General features: G+C 43.1%; 1 protein-coding gene across 3 annotated transcripts in view; it reads right to left on the reverse strand.

The window, feature by feature from the left end:
• The window catches only part of Lyrm4 (LYR motif containing 4), an 83,907-nt gene that overhangs the window by 12,535 nt on the left and 54,216 nt on the right, over nucleotides 1–17,156 (reverse strand). The window lies entirely within an intron of this gene.

Here is a 17,156-nt window from a genome sequence, read left to right on the forward strand (position 1 = left end):
TATCATTTATTTGTACACTCAGTGCTTTCTGGAAGTTTCTCTATCCCAAACTATTCCTAACAGGATGCTATAGCTGGCAGCAGATACCCTTCCTGTGTCCTCATGAGCTGACGTCAATGAGGCACATGCTAGAGAGGTTTGGAAACAACAGAAATAAATGAGCAGCAAGTCTCAGTGGGCAGTTTCCTACAGCTACGCTCCAGCCGGACGTTTAGAACAGGGTCCCTTATCCTCAGGGTCCACAGGTTTGCTCACAGGCCCACAGGGAGTTGTGAGTGACACCCAAGGACTTTAAGGTACGCGGTCAGCAGTACTCACTTTCCAGGCATTTGCGGTGGCAAGAATGACTACAATTCAGGGTCAGTTCTGACTAATTGGGTTCCATTTATCTCCCCCACTAGCAGTCAGGCTGTAGAACACACTGTGATAGTCACTGGGAGAAAATATCAGTATAATCCGGACTGCCTGGCAGGGCCTTAGAGGGGCCCTAGTCTTACATGGGATCTCATTGTAGCTCAATGGTGAGGAGACAGCAGATGTTCTGGAAGCATTCAGCAAATGAGCCAGGGAAGTGCAGGGAACCAGGGCCACAAGCAGCAAGGCAGGCAAGGAGCAGAAAAGGCAGAGACACACATCCCCACAGTGCTACTTCCTGAATACTCCTCCCTCGGGAGCCCTGGGTTACAGGCTCAAGGAGACATTTCAGTTCATATGTAGGATTCTTGCTTTTACTGAAAGAAGACTGTTGGCTGGGGGCTAGAGCAAGGCTATATGTATGAGACTTGTGAAAATGTCAAACTGCACCATCTCTAGGTAAATACCTGATTCTTATGCCCCCACCCTCTGCCCTGTGATGGATGCCTGGCCCTCACATTTGGGAACCTTTCTTCTGTCTCCCTCCTCCTGGATGCCACACATTTAAAGTTCTCACTTGTCAGTGCCCCCTTACTCTGTTTTCCAGCTTGGCCGTCTTTCATTCAAAGTGGTCAAGTATAGGACTCAAAGACAATGCAGTGTCCTGTACCTCACCTATAGGGAAGGGTCTCGGTTACTACTGTGAAAGGGTCTAGTTTGTGAAGACAGGCTGCTGTTCACAATGTTCATTACCTCTGACAGACTCATAACACTTGTTACCTGGCATCTTACTACAGTTCTATACATGTTTCCTCAAATAAATGGAAGATTTTAATCCCTAAATTTTTCACTGAATGGTGGAAAAAGGCTGGAAATCTAATCTAACTACCAGCAGTGCACAAGGTCTTGGGCATGGATGTCACTGGGTGAAGGTCCTGTGACTATATACGCATTTCCTGATGATGCTATCCTGGCGAGGTACTGTTTTGTCAGAGTCTGGGCCATGCTGTTTATTTCCAGAACCATGAGCCAAAATGTACCTTTTTCATCATTTATATAAAGTAGCCTGACTCAGGAATTTAGTTGTATTATTAAAAAGCTGACTAATACTTGACTCCTCAGACTTCCCAGATGGTCTCAGTCTCTGTCAATGACTAATCTTTCTGATTCTTGTCTATTTTGCTCATAAAAACAAAACTATACAGTACACAGTCCTTTATGGCTCTCTCACACAGCATCATGTTTTCAAAGGTCATCTCTGTAATCTTTTCATCACCAAATGCTATGTCATCATATGACACATGATCCTAAGTTAATTTTACTAATTTAATACTCAGTTATCTGAAGGAATGATGATTCTAAAATAAATAATTTCTAAATTGCCACAAAACCTTATATAGAATATGGTAATGGTTGTATATTATATAAGGAACCCTACTGTATATCCCATTTAACTCCAGAGAAAATATCAAGGTGTGATAGAAAGCAAGCCTGTGCTAGATATGACCATGGACTTTAAGATGGAGATGGAGTAAGAAGAACAAATACAAGCCAACAAAAACTCAGAGTTAAGAGAAGGGAGATTTTGGGACACCACATAGGAGCAAGTGCTAGAAGAGTCAGAGGAAAGCTGAAAGCTAGAAGCATCCTTCCTTTGGACCTACACTTGCTGCTCTCCGCAATCATGCTAGAACTCTAAAGTGGTAATGAGAGTCACTACATTCCAGACATTTAAGGTAAGCACTTGAATTACAGAAATTAATGTCTTTAACATTTAACAATAGGAACTAGCTATTAATCCCTATGTATATCATATCTCCATTTTGTATTAGTTATTTTTCTGTTGCTATGATAAAATACCATAACCCAAAGCAACTCATAGTTTATTTTGGCTTATCGTTCCAGAGGGGGAGTCCACAATGGTGAGGATTGTATGACAGCAGCTGGTCAGAACAGGAATCTGACTGATCACATTTTAATTGCACACAGAAAACAGGAAGAAAGAAACAAGTCAGGGGGAGGGGTGCTAGTTATAAACCCTCAAAGCTGCCCACTCCCAGTAATGTACTTCCTCTAGCAAAGTTGCACCTCCTAGAAGTTACATAGCCCTCCAAACAGCACGACCACCGCCACATCCAAATCCATAAACCTGTGGAGGATATTTCCCATTCAAACCCCAGAGCATTCACACACTGTGGGTGGGCACCTTGGCTGGCCCGCTGGCTACTCTGAATGATGCTGCAGTGTCCATGTGGGCACAGGGTGCTGATTTCACTGACTTGGGTCTGTCCCTACAGAGCATAGTTGGGCCATCCCGAGGACTGATTTCTAGTTGTGGGAAGAACCTCCTTATTCTTTCCTATAGGCTGTCCTGTTCACATTCTAATAGCAATGAGAGCGTCCTCTCTGCACCTTCATCAGCATTTGTTTGCCCTTTTGAGAACCACTCTAACTGGGCATGAGATGGCAACTCACTGTGGTTTCCATTTGCATTTTTTGCTGATGACTTCTTATGTTGAGCATTTCCCACATACTTGTTGGCCATTTGTATATACGTGACAGGACACCATTAATCCATAAGAAGAATGATATTCTCTGATTCATAGCAACAGGGGTGGGACTGGAGGACATTATGTTAATTAAAGCCACCTAGTCAAAGACAGGAAAATACCATGTATTTCCATTCATATGTTGAAGCTAAGAGTTGATCTTGTGGGAGTAGAGTAGAATACAGTGGGTATCAGAAGCTAGGAATGGTGGGGTTAGGTAGAGAGGGGTTGGATAATGGGTATGAACACACACCTTGATAGGAAGAATGAGTTCTACTGTTCTATCACACAGTAGAGTCACCATAGTTTATAACAATTTATCTCAAAAATATGTATGAGTCCGAATGTTCTTAACATTATTTTGATTACACACTGTACACATATATCAATCTATCACAATGTAACCTGAAAACATGCACAATTATTTGTCAACTAAAAAATTAAAAGCCAATATACCAAAACCTCTGTGTTGGAGGACTAGCAAAGATGTAAGACAAAGTTGTAAATAGCCAGCTCTGAATGACGACAGTAGGTGACAAGCAGAGCTGGCCAGACAGGCCTGCTAGCCCAGTGCACATGACCTTCCCAGGCACCACACTGCACTTTCACCTCATTTATCACAGAAACAGAGTCAAAGTTCAAGTCCTCTCCTCACCAGAAGCCTGACAAATGGATTGTTTCTAAAATGCTGACCAAGACAAGGCAGACTGCAAAATCAGTCAACTGAATATCAGGTCCTACCTGTGACATAGGTTACCCTGCATTTACAAAAACACAAACTGGAGCTGGAGACTGAAGAAGATTAGGTAAAAGCATGCCTTTGGTTGGTTTTATGATGTTAGTATTGACTGACATTTTAATGATAATCACAGCTAATATTACACATGACTTTCTTTTTTAAAGGCTTAACTGACACTTGGTAGGATTTATAGCATATTATCTAGAGTACAAGAAATTTGTACATAAATCACAAAAATCCCCAAAGCACAGAGGTGTCAGCACTGAGAACAATCTTTTACACAGCCTATACAGGCTTAGACAAACAAGGATGTGGGCTCTGGGCTTTACAGATAAGAAAGTTTTCATGTTTTATAGACATTTACATTTGTGTCTGGTGACCCTACATCCAAAGCTTCAAAATATGCTCAGAAATGACACCTAGTTTCACTTACTTGCTCTTGTGTATATGAAGGCCAGTCTCTCTTAGCTGGTTGCTCCTGGGATTCTAGATCATTTACCTAAAGTCTGGTAACAATGTAATATAAAACTCAAGAGGATTAAGGTGTCAGAGTCTATGTTCTGTGTACTTCAACGTAAGTAATAATAAAAGAGTGATAAACCAAACTTTTTGCATATACCGTATTCTGGCAGGAAAGCTTTCTTTTCTTCTGCTACTTTCCTCTTCCTACATAATTAGCTCCCTAGATTAAAAGCTGATAAGCACACTTTGAAAATAGCCAGTTTTATATTGAACTTCCTGGTCGTCACAGAAATTATATCAAGAACCTCCATATGTGATCATGGTTACTTCTGTTTATAGTATGTTGAACTTTTAGTCTTCCAATTTAGAGTTTTCATGTATGAAAACCTACACTTATAAAATTAAGGGCACTTAATACATGTGAATGGGCACACTGCCAGGGCCCCTGGACTGCCCCCTGAGACTATAGGAGAAGGGAGAGGTAGGGGCTGATGTGGCTCAGGTCCTCATGGTTATATGTCTTCTGTTATAAAGAGATCACATGACTAGTAAAGTGCACAGCTGTCAGGAATGGAATTTTGGCTTCTCCTGCCACTTAAACTTTCCCCTTGACTTTGGGCAAATCGTTTTCCTCGTCTGTAAACTGCCAGGTGTGATGGTTTCAAATGCCCAGCTAACTATAAAAGCTACTCCATGCATCTAAAGTTCCACAAAGAAAACGTCTCAAGTAGGCAAGGCAAGAGCCTCTGAGTATAGGCTTTCTTCTTTGGCAGGCTCTTATACCCACAGTACCCAACTGCAGAAAAGAACCTCATTCTGTGGAAATGCATACTGGCTGACATGGGACACGAGAGGCCCCTAAATTTTACAGAGTAGGAAAGTGAAATTCAGAACAACTAAGGATGACCACAATCTCAATGCACATGGGAGGGACTTTAGAGATCATGAAGGCATTTGGGGGAGGGGGTGTCTTAGAATTTGATGGAGGTTTTCTCCAAACTTTCCGACACGCTAACAGAAATTATACCCAGCGCCACCACTGGGGCATATGTGTAAGTATAAAGACAGGGTCATGACCAACGCGCAGTCTCTTTTCTTCCTTTCACGCTGGGGATGCCCATAGCCTTGGGCCTGTCTGACAGCTGTGTAAGCCACCACTAACTGAGCTCCGCTTCCTTGCTTTCTCTCTTTTCCAATGAAGCATGTGTGGGGTTCAAGGGACAATTTGTCAAAGTTGGCTCTCTCCCTCCACCATGTGAGTTCCAGGCATCAAACTAGAGTTCTCAGTGTTAGTGGTGTGTGCCTCTACCAGTTTCTCACTGGGCCCCAGTCTTTCTAGGATGAAGAAAATAAGGATAAGAGAGTCTAGGACCTGGTCAGACTGCTAATTGGGGAGGGACTGAAACTAAAGCTGCCCCATTGCTCCAACCTGTCATCCACTGAGGGCCTGTGGCAGGTTCTCTCCGGCTACCCATGTGTGCAAGGAGACAACAGCAATGTATAAACAAGTCTGGACAGACTTGTGTCCTGTACACTCCTCTTCCACTGACAGTGTGACTCGAACATTCATGGAGACACGTTCACTGAGCCCGGAAGGTCCTGTGACTCTGACCCAGCCCCCCGACAAGAGAAGTGATACTGCATGACACTGGAGGTGATGGGACTTCTGCCTGGGAAGCTGCCATGTTGTGAGGAAGCCCAGGCTACGTGGAGAGCTCATGCTTGTGTGTTTTGGCTGAAAGCCCTGGCCTGGCCCTCAGATGCCGACCAGCACCAGTTGCCAGAGAAGTTTATAAGGAGGATTTTGCTGCCCAGCTTTCAGGTCTCATAGAAGACTCTGGTGTGTAGTGATATTTCATTTGTATTTTAATAAACAAAACTTGCCTGAAGTTCAGAGAGTAAAACAGCTGCATTAATAGCCCTACAGACCAGGCAATGGTAACACACCTTTAATCCCAGTAGCCACATTAGTTTTCAATAGAAACCAGGTGGTACATGCCTTTAATCCCAGCACTAGAGACGATTATACTACAGGGTCAGTCTAATTCTGAGATTCCTGTTGGCAGGATCGCCATTTTTGTACTGAGTCAAGGTAAGAGCCAGTGGTTGGCTGCTTTGCTTTTCAGATCTTCAGGCTGAACCCCAATTTCTCTCACTGAGTTTTTATTAATCATACTTCACTGGTCAGCACAGAGTAACATGGGGCACCTCTGCCATGTTTGAAGTTCTGACCTGCAGAAGCAGAGTGTGGTAGTAAATGAAAATTGTTATTTCAATTCACCAAGTTCAGACAGGTAGTTTATTGTGCAATGATAATGGGTATGTAAGATCCTTGGGTTAATAGTCCACATTAAACTTCTTATTTTCACTTCTACTATTCTTCCAATCCATACATTCTTCCACTGTTAACGGAGAAAGAGAAAAGTCATCTGTTTGAAAAAATTCCCCTATAAATTTGAAAAATAACATCCTTTGTATCAAAAGACAATGTTACATCTTTTGGGGACTACAGCCACACCCAGATTTTATAAGCGCACTACAGTGGTACACAGTCACTTTGTTTACTACAGAGTCCCTAGGCATCTTGCGCCTTACATGCAGCCACTGGTATCTCATAGGCTGCATGGCAAGTGCCGTCTTCCACTGTGTGTCAGCATCCCTTTGCTCCTGCTCTACCATGGCTCACCATGGTCTACACTTTGGGTATTTCCGGCTTAGTATTTCATGATCCCCCAAGGAGCTGAGCAGCCACACATGTTGTTTCAGAGCAGAAAAGACCAGCGTATTGCCACCTCATGCTCAGAATGGCATGGGGTAAAATCCTGATTGACTTCAGAAGGCTCCAGTAACATCTATTCATGAACTAAGGCCTTTACTGGTCACACTGAAGAGACCAAGAACTATACTGCAAGCAGACCTTTGGTGGCTAGTTGTAGGTAGGTTTTCCTGGTGATGTTCCGGATTCTGACCTTACTGATGTAATACGTTGGTGATGGTAGTGCAAAGTTACTGAGAGGTTCACAGTTACAACAAGGGGACTCACTTCTAAGGACAAACTGAGTAGAGTCTTTGATGTGTGATGAAGGATACCATGGGGCCTTAATCTAGAGGGCTCAGAAATAGCGTACAGCTAGACAGAATAAAGCCAGCAGGGATAAAGTGCCTTTGTCTTCATTTTCTGTTCTATCATATTTTCAGAGTGCTAATATGTCTCTCAGCAACCCTTAAACACAAGGCAATTAAGTTTTAGTGGGGGTAAATTTTTCCTTTAGAAAAACCAGAATGTCAAACAAATGTGGAGAGGGTTGTGGTAGGGGCACACCCCAAATATAATAAGAACAAACCAACATAAAAATTTTTGGCCAGCAGATGGCAGTAGAGGACCTTGGAAGTGATTCCAGGAGCTGGTTCTGAAATGCTGGCAGGTAGCTCTTAACAGCTATTGTATAAGTGATTTATGTATTTGGATTCTGCTCAATGTTATATATGCATTACTGAATAAAACATTCACAGTGTATTTTCCAGCAGCAGCTGAGCTCCAATTCCAGGGTTCTGAGGTCCTAATTCCCAAGGCTCAAAGGAACCCCTGACATCAAATTGCTTTTCTTCCCTGAAGAGCTGCTCCATACCCAGAAAAAGAAATGCTTAGAGCTGGGGAGAGGGATCTGATGTGACCATATCGTCAGAGTGGTCTCACAGAGTACGTGTGAAGAAAAGCAAGTGCCTGTCAGGCAATTTCCTTGAGCATAAATCATACGGAGCCTCCTCAAGCTGGCAGTTTCCTGATTTCCTTCTGCCTGAGCCTTCTCAGCACACCTAGCACCCTGGCCTTGGGAGAGAAAATGCCTGACTCGGTTTGCTCAGGGAAGAGGGGCTTATTTGTGAGACTCATACCAAACAAACTTCTCCTTCAAGATTTTCTCCATTTTTTTCTAGAGAATTCCAGCTGCCCACATCCATGGGGGCTGGGAAAAAAATCTCTTCATTGTTCCAAATAATGTCAAACAATGTGTACATGCAGGAGTGGCTAGATGTCCATCTGGGTGCTGGAGTGTGGCACTCGCTCTGAGGCTCAAAGCCTTCCCCGTGGCCTGCACCAGATGATGGGATGGGGTGGAGTGGTCACAGGTGCTGGAGCAGGCCATGAGGCCACTGTTGTGCTCTCAGAGAAGGAAAAGTATCTTATTTAGAACAGTGAGAGGCAGAAAGATAAGCTCTCTCTTCTGGCAGGGACACATCATCTAGAAATCAGGGGAAGGCTAGGTTCAACCCTGTGTGGACCACCAATCTGCTATTTCAAACAGGTGGCCAACTAGTAGGCAAGTCTTTCATGTCTCACATATATTTATGTTTACACAAAGGGAAGAAATGCAGTTATGGTTAGCAGTGCTCACAGCTCACATCTGACCATTTCCTCTAGGTCAGGTGAACGCCAACCAGTCTTAATGCATCATGGCATGTGGCTTGAATAACTGTTCTATTCAGTTCGTCTGTTAGCCTCATTTTGTAGGAGAGGAAACTGAGGTCTAGGAGATGCCTTAATTTTATGTGGCTGATACTCAGGAGTCAAGACTGAAAAGGGGTGAATTAAGACCCAGAGCCTTCCTGACTCCTGCCAATGCTCTTCATCACCATGACAGGGCGGGTGATAGCTGTGGTATTTCTCAGCGACAGCGAAGGCTTTCTTGTCCGCAGAGTTAAAAAAAAATTCTACAGTGAAAGCAATTGGTGGGGGAAGAAATCACAGGAGAGATGACAGTGGAAGAGCAGAAAATTCATTTCATGCCTCCATTCCTCATGCATATTGATAGGCAATGCTACAAACACCAGAAACCCACCAGTATGCCTTTAATAAATATTTACCACCTATGGTCTCATCTATCCCCATGGCTTCATTACCAGTGCTCTCACAGTATTGACTGCTAGATCTATAATGCTTGACCAGAACTGTTTCTTGACCCCGTAACCCGGCATAATCAACATGTATGTTATCCCTATCATCCACACGCTCCTTTGCTTCCACGGTCATTCCCTTCTGCCAGCACTCAAATGAGCTCTTACATTTGGTCTTCTACCTGAATATTATTCCTCCATTAGTACACTTACATTTTCTTGTTACTACAACCTCTCTAACACCTACATTTCATTTACCACTTTACTACCTAAAATACTTTAACTTTCTCCCACCGTGTATGGTGCTTCCGACACTGTATTCTGACCGGTCTGCCTGGGCTGGAGCATAGGGTGTCCTGTCCGCCCTTTACCGCTGCTCGCTGGTTTCATGACACACGGGTAGCATCCTCACTTCTTTCAGTCCTAGCAATCAAACGCCTGCGACATTGCTGAGGCTGCCTCTACCAGGCCCTGCCCTCAGCATTAGATTTCACTGGGAATGAAGGCTGTGTCGGATACAGCGCTCACATGAAAACTGAAATGCAGAGGCCTTGCCCAGGATGACAGCGCCATGATCTAAATCAAGTGTATGCTTCACTAGTGTCACGAGATAACACCCGATTATATGTGCTGAATGCAGGCTGTCTCGAGATAATACCCGATTATACGAGTTGAATGCAGGTTCTTGGACACTTGTAAAGGACTCACTCTGGCAAGATGATGCCTGTTCCAGGCTATTTCCTTTCTGCTAGGATGTTCGGTTACTTCCTTGTGCCCCAGGGAAGTTCAGTCTCTTTGTAGCCTTGTGGTTTCCCAGGGACTGGCTGGGCACAATCCTATAACACAACTGCCAACAAAACTACTGTAGAGGGCAGTTAGAACCTCTGGAAAAGCTTTATCCTCCTTTAGAGGACAGAACCATGCTTTAAAAACTACACACAGCATATATGTATAAAGATGTCACACTGTACCCCATAAATAAGAATGAATACTGTGTGGTATAGTGGAGCAGTTTCTTCTGGGTTGGGCAGTGCTACAGTGATGACCAACACAGACTGACCAGGCATGGCAATGAAATAAGCAGAACCAGATAGTTGCCAGTGGGGTCTACAGCAAAGACAAGGCTATTAACATTCCCTTGTGGAAGAAATGGGCAGGTGAGGAGACCTCACTTGAGTATGGCTCCTTCCTGCCTTAGCTGAATGCAGAGAAGCTGCTGCCAGAGAACATGGGGTGTAAGGTTGACTGGGGATTTCTTCGTGGTATGGCTGCTTAGGTCACTCACGCTCCTGTAAATCATCATAATAAGCTCATTGGTTCACTAAGCTGGACTTGGGCAGAATCCTTTCTTGGTGTGTTGGTGTTCTCATTATTAATGGTGAATATGTATCCCCAGGAAAACTTAGACAACATGTGTCAATTAAAACAAATAAAAATAATAAAATAAGATGCAAGTCACAGATTTTTCTGTCCTAAATGATGGATATTGCCAAACTGAAACTATTAGGTCTCCAATATTAACCATACCGAGATTTGATCTCATATAAAACTGTAACATCCTTATATTAGGAATTTGATGGAGTAGAGGGAGAGGGCAGACCACAGTCATTTTGGACCAATTTGCAGAAACGCACCAGAGTCACTGTGAATGCTCCTGCCATCATTTGTCCACTGTGGAATCATGCTGTGACTTGCTCTGAGTCATTGTCCTGTTCTAAGTTATTCTGAATTGTGGGAAAGAGTGACTTTTTACAGTGGCTTTTAGGCTGTGCCTCTCCCTAGCTGACTCCACTTTACAAAGCAGCAGTTGGCTCCATTTTGAGTGCAAATGCTGAGCAGAATGACTCTGCACCTTGTCTGTGCAGACACCATGTACAGTGTGAACCACAAGGAAGTGACTGATGAGAAACTTCTTCGTGTGAGTAGACGTGCTACCTATGAACTACCTGAAGTAGACGTGCTACCTATGAACTACCTGAAGTAGACGTGCTACCTATGAACTACCTGAAGTAGACTGGTGCTATTAAAATCCTGTCAGCAAAGATCCACGAGACCAAAGCAGGGCAACTCCCTCGCCTCAATAGCTCAGAAAGAGGGGTACCTAATAATGTGCTAGCAAGAGCCCCACCAACCTGTCATCTGACCATCTGGTGCCTGGGTCAAGGCACTGACAAGCGGAGAACTTCTGGCTGTCCCCAGGGCTTCAGCCCACTATGTTCCCAGTGCCTAACGTGGCCCAGATGGCTTCTAACAGTCCATTCACCTACGGACTGTTACTGGACCTGGTACTATGTCTTGCCTCGATGGTGCTGCACTTCAGGCTCTGGGCACCTCAATAACTCTCAAATTGGATTCCTCAACTTATAGGAAGCCATCGTTAACCCTTTCATAGCCGCTCACTCTTTGTATCATTGTCTGAGATGTGGAGTGAAGGGTTAACAACAGTAATTAATATAGGAGTGAAAGAATCCATAGTTGCTAACGGCCATACTATCAAGGGAAATCTAGATTACTTGGTAAACTACAGGCATCAAAACAAATGGCGCTTGTGAACTTACTGCTAGTCAATGAGTTCTGACCTTGAGGAGAAAAACACAAGCACGGCTGTGTGTTTCTGACAGTGAGCGCATAGCAACCTCTCAGAGGGACTCTTCCTAGTCAGGACACACAATCCAAAGGCCAGGTGTAAAGCCATGGCCACTGGTTATCTGAATAATTTTGTATTTTCTACTTTATTGATATTCTTAACTGGGTGGTAGGAGTTAGGCTTCACTGAGATATTTGTGTTTGAGGAAAAAAAATCCTGTTTACTAGCAATTTAAACATAGATTGATACTCCAACTGAACTCATTTGGTTTTCTCAGGGAAACAAGGCAACGCTAGGATTTTCTTCTCTTTAGCCAGGTTAACTGGTCTGGAAAGCAAATGTGTAGCCATGGTCTGGCTGCCCTCACAGTCACAGCACTGCACCTGCTGCGACAGTGCTTTCTCAATGGTGCATCAGCCCACAGATAACCACACAGAGACGTATTATTAATTATGAAAGCTCGGCCTTTAGCTTAGGCTTGTCTCAACTAGCTCTAACTTAATTTAAATCAACCATTTATATTGCTTTACGCTCTGCCATGCCGTGTTGACTCTCTTCTATCTTTTCATCTCCTCTTTCCTCTCTGTGTCTCACAGGTGACTCCACCTTTCTTCTTCCCAGAGTTTTCTATACCTCTTACCTAGCTATTGGCTGTTCAGCTTTTTATTACACAATCACAGCAGCACATCTTTACACAGTGTACAAATAGCCCACAACAATCTGTACCTCATGTTAGAGAATAAGGCTCCTAATTAGGCCACCTAAACCATCATCTCAGAATGTCACTGCAAATGTCATGGCCAGGAGTGTTGTTGTCTCCCTCTGAGAATCAATATGAAGTTACAGGGAAACTGTGGGTTATCACTGTACACTAAATACACTCTACAGGCTAAAAAGTGTTGGGATTTGCTTAACCAACCTTTGTATCTACTTATGTTTTATGACTGGGTTCCTTTAAATTCTTTAAGAAGGCAGAACACACTCTTCACCAGCCAACAGGGAGTCAAGTCAGAGACTGTCAACCAGGGATCAAACTGGGTCCTTTGTGCCACCTTTTCTTCTTTGTTTACTTTCCCAGGGAAGTAACAGCGTGGTACTTTGTTAAACTTAATTTCCCTGGAAGCTCCAGGTCTCATTAATGATGCACCAATGAGTGATTTCTTTAGTGAATTTGTTGGTAGCCACAGGCTCTAGGAAAATGTCTCTTCCAAGCGGAACAGGAAAGCAACACAGGCTTTCTCTTTAGTTTCTGAATTGGGCCACGCTCTTCCTTACACAGGGCACCTAAAGTGTCCCTTTCCAGGGTACTTGTCCTTCTTGTGCTCCTCACCACCTCTACTTATGTCTGTTACTTGCTCAGAAAACAGCCATTCAAGGCATGTCTGAGTTTCTCTCCGTCCTCCTCCAGGTGAGAGATTCGCTTGCCTAGCCTGCGTGTAGAGAGACCCACTCTGTAGTTAGCCACTCAGAGTCACAACACTTATGCACAACATCAAGGAGGAGCAGTTCAAATCCCACACCTGTGGTTAACAGAGCTATGACTTCCTGGTAAAGTGAGGGAGAGGCCTGATCTGGACCAACATTTGAACAAGCCTTGGGTAAGGGCAGTTTCTTCTAAATATTCCGAGGAACAAAAATATGGATGAGAGAAAAAAGAAGCTACAAAAAACATTAAGAAAAATTTTGGATTAGGTGATTTAAGAATCCTTGCTGGGAGATTTCCCCCCCAACCCCCCCAGTTTCTTATGTTTGTATGGCAAGCATTTTGGCTACTGAGCCATCCCTCCAGTCCATGTCTGGTTTTTCTAAAGACACCTTTATGAGAATGATATATTTCCCCTTCCTTTCTATTCCTTTCTGCTTAGACAGCCATGTTACATCAAAGACCCCCATACTCGATTCTTGTCTCTATCAGCACTCTTAAGGCATGGCTGGATGTGACTTCCACATCTTCATTGGTTGTTCCCAAATATCCTATAAATAGCTTCTGAATCCTTCACCTGGTGCACAGCTGCTTCCCCATACCCCTTTTACCACTGCCCTTGCCTATAGAAACACATCTGGGCGCCCACATGCCCATGGCCTTTGCTCCCCAGCTCACACACACCATACCATTTCTACCCATTTAAGGTCCTTAATCAGATGGCTCTTCTAAAAAGTGTTTTCTTTATCCCCGATGGTGTATGTCGCCACCTGTTAACATGTCTCCCAACATCTTCCCAGGAAGAACACAGCATGATCGGAAAGGAGAAGCATGTGCTTCCAGCCAGGAAAGCCCACGTTCTGCCTTCATGCATGAGCTGCAGCAGGAACACAGCACTCACTCTTGGAATCTCTGGCTTCCCACCTGTAAAGTCACACTAACTCTGTCTCTTGGAATCCTATAATTAGATCACATGTATGCCAAGCATCAAGTAAGTCCTTAGGGCACCGAGACAGACTCAGTACACAGCTGCTTATTTATCCATGTCCTTCTCAACGGTATTCCACACTTTGAACTTTCTGTGAGAATCGTTTGTGCTATTTCACACTAAGGTTCGATGGTAGGATCTAGGAAGACAAGATCTTTGTGGGACTCACTGTTGTGCTGCACACAACCTCCAGCATGTAGCAGAGGTAAGACTCATGCAGTGCGTGAGTGAAACCAGGCTTACCATGTTACCAGAAATGGGAAAGAAAAGCCACAAACCCAGTGGACTTTGCTGTCACAGTGACATAGTATCTGAAAAAAAAAATCAACTTAGAAAGGGGACTTTTTTGGACCAAGCTTCCAGGGGCTTTAGAAACCTCTGATTTTCTCTGTTGCCTCTGTGCTTGTAGCAGTAAAACACACCGTGGCAGCAGAACATGGTGGCTGGTAACAAGAAAGTCAGCATGGGGCTAGGATTTCAAGATTCAAAAGCACATCCCAAAATAGTTTAGCTTCCTTCTATTAGGCTGTACCTCTTAGAGGGTGCACCATGGTCTGAGAACAAGCTTTTGGAGAAACAGTGCTGTCCAGAGGTACAGCGAGTAAGGAGTGGAATACACTAACTCTGTGTCTCTCCCGTGCCACATTTCCTAAGCAATAGGACAAGGCTGGCTGTTTTGTGAACCACAAGCATTTTTTATAAAAAACGGTTACTTTCCCAGACCCCAAGTCACTCAAGGAAGTATCCACAGACAACAAGCAATTTGTAACCTGACAAACCAGGTACTGAGTCTCTAGTACTCTTCATGGCTTCCTAGATGAAGCAAGGAATGAAAACAGTCATTTAATAATCTGCTGTCCTCCCAACTAAGGAAAGCAAGTTTATCTTTTTCTATCTCAGTCTGGCTGGCAGATATGAAAGCCTGGACTATCAGGCTGTCGTCTCTGGCCTGGCTTGTCACCTCTGGCTAGGCTGCCCACTCTTGTACCCTTTTCTCTATCACCACAGAGATCCTATATATAGCTTCCAAAGATGAAGTCTGACAATTTTATTATTCAGCTGTTCGAATGTGCGAGACCTCTCTTTTCAAAGTCTGCTTGTTTGGGCTGCTCTCTTGGGGGCGGCGGGGTCTACATCCCAGGCAGGTCAGGCTGCTGGTGAATATGACAAGAGGGCTAGCACTGTACTTGCTAGTCTGTACTGATGAACTTGGCGATGGAACGAAGATCTGGTTACTAATTTCTAGACCAAGAATATGACAACTCATGGTATGTCTTTAACATGTTTACTTGTGATTTCTGGACTCTCAGCCTCCTTCAATGGAGCATTCACCTAATTTTGCTTCTTTGTGTCACCACTATTTTTAAACGTTTTGTTTTTTTATTGATAATCTTAAATTTGGTGAAGAGCCCAGGTCACTCACTACCTTGGTAGGGAAACTGGGCATCTAGAACCAAACAGGTGAGATGCATTAAGTGTGGCCTTGGGACAGCTTGTCTAACCTGCCAGAGCCTCAGTTTTCTTCCCTGGAAGAGGGATGACCAACACCATACACTGTGCCTGTCATCATGGGTGGAGCAGAAGCATAGGAACAATGACAACACTCCCTTGGGAACCTGTGCTTTTGAACAGGGGCTCAACAAGATCATCCCTGTAATGTCTTACACATACATTCTGAGGCACAGTCAGAGTTGGAGGATACTGTTGTACAACACTGAACAAATTTAAGAAATTACTGATGTTCTTAGAGCCACTCATGAATACTTGAATGAAATGACCATGTACCCAGTAAATGCTGAAACAAGACAGATTCTAATAATTACAAAAGAAGCAGCAGAGCGCTCATTCCTTAGAAGCATAACATCCCAGACATATATGCTAAATTGCAGCAATAAAGCTGAGACCATCTTCTACAGAATGCACTGATTCTAAATTACTGGCTAAATCTAGTAAGGAAAATTACCTGCTGAATGTTATCATAAATGCTGGGGCAACAATATTATTATTATTATTATTATTTTACCTAAGCCCTAGAATAAACCATAAGGGGAAAAAACCCAACCCTGCAAAAATTAGATATTCTAGATCTTAAAGCCACTAGTTTTAATCAATATCAGCCTGGAAATTTTAAATGACTTTCTACTGAACTTCTCCACCCCCATCAAGTAATTATCAGAAATATTGATTCTATTCCACATATTCAATCTTACAAGTTCATAAAATATTAGCTTATTAAGTTAACATAAAAATGCAATTTAGTAGAATTAAACAGCAGAGGGAATTTCACATAAACACTGCAAATTGGGTCTATATATGGTTGACATCTTAATATATTACCTATAACTCATCACCAGTCCCCTGGCCCTAGGTAGGTGACAGAGGTCATCCTCAAGGGGAGGAGTATACTTAATAGCTTGCATAAACTTAAGATCACACAAGACTAAAATGAGGAGAAAAAACTCAGAATCTCATATTACCTCTTTAAAAACTAACAAGTTTACAAGGTTGCAGTATACCCTAAATCAAACTGTAAGAATAAGACATCACAATTCAGGTTCCCACACTCTAGGCCTGTGATTTTTTTTATACAACATTATTCTAATAGTTGGTTGAATGTATGGACGGAAAGAAGGATGACTTGGAAGTCTTGCTTTGATTCTGTGGGGGATCATTATATCTTATACTTTGGGGATCACAAGACTATCATCAAAAACCAACACTACAGAAACACAGGACATGCATTCAGAGCCCATCTTTATGAGGCTAATAATGAACTCAGCTACCATGATTGTAATGAACTCAGCTACCATGATTGCAGACACAGAATAGAAATTACTGATGCTGGCAAATTCTATTATTTCTCAGTAACCGTGTTTTAATGGCTGTGTGTGTGGGGAATCCTGCCTGACTTTCAAGGCTTGTTCTGCTATTACTTTCTTACATAGTGTCAGACCTGTTGTCTCATCTCAAAAGGTAGTAATTGCTTATCCCAGCTACTGTGAAGGTTATAATAATACACAGGAATATACTTAAAAAGGCTTATAGCATTAAGCCAAGCAAATGCCTAATTGACATTTTATAGTTCTCAGACTTGTATATGTTCCAAAGTATCATACATAACTTGATCCCTGTGAACATATTTTATTGCTGTGATGAAAAGA

Source organism: Arvicola amphibius, chromosome 6 (genome assembly GCF_903992535.2).
Source record: "Arvicola amphibius chromosome 6, mArvAmp1.2, whole genome shotgun sequence".
In the NCBI taxonomy this organism is placed as follows: Eukaryota; Metazoa; Chordata; class Mammalia; order Rodentia; family Cricetidae; genus Arvicola; species Arvicola amphibius.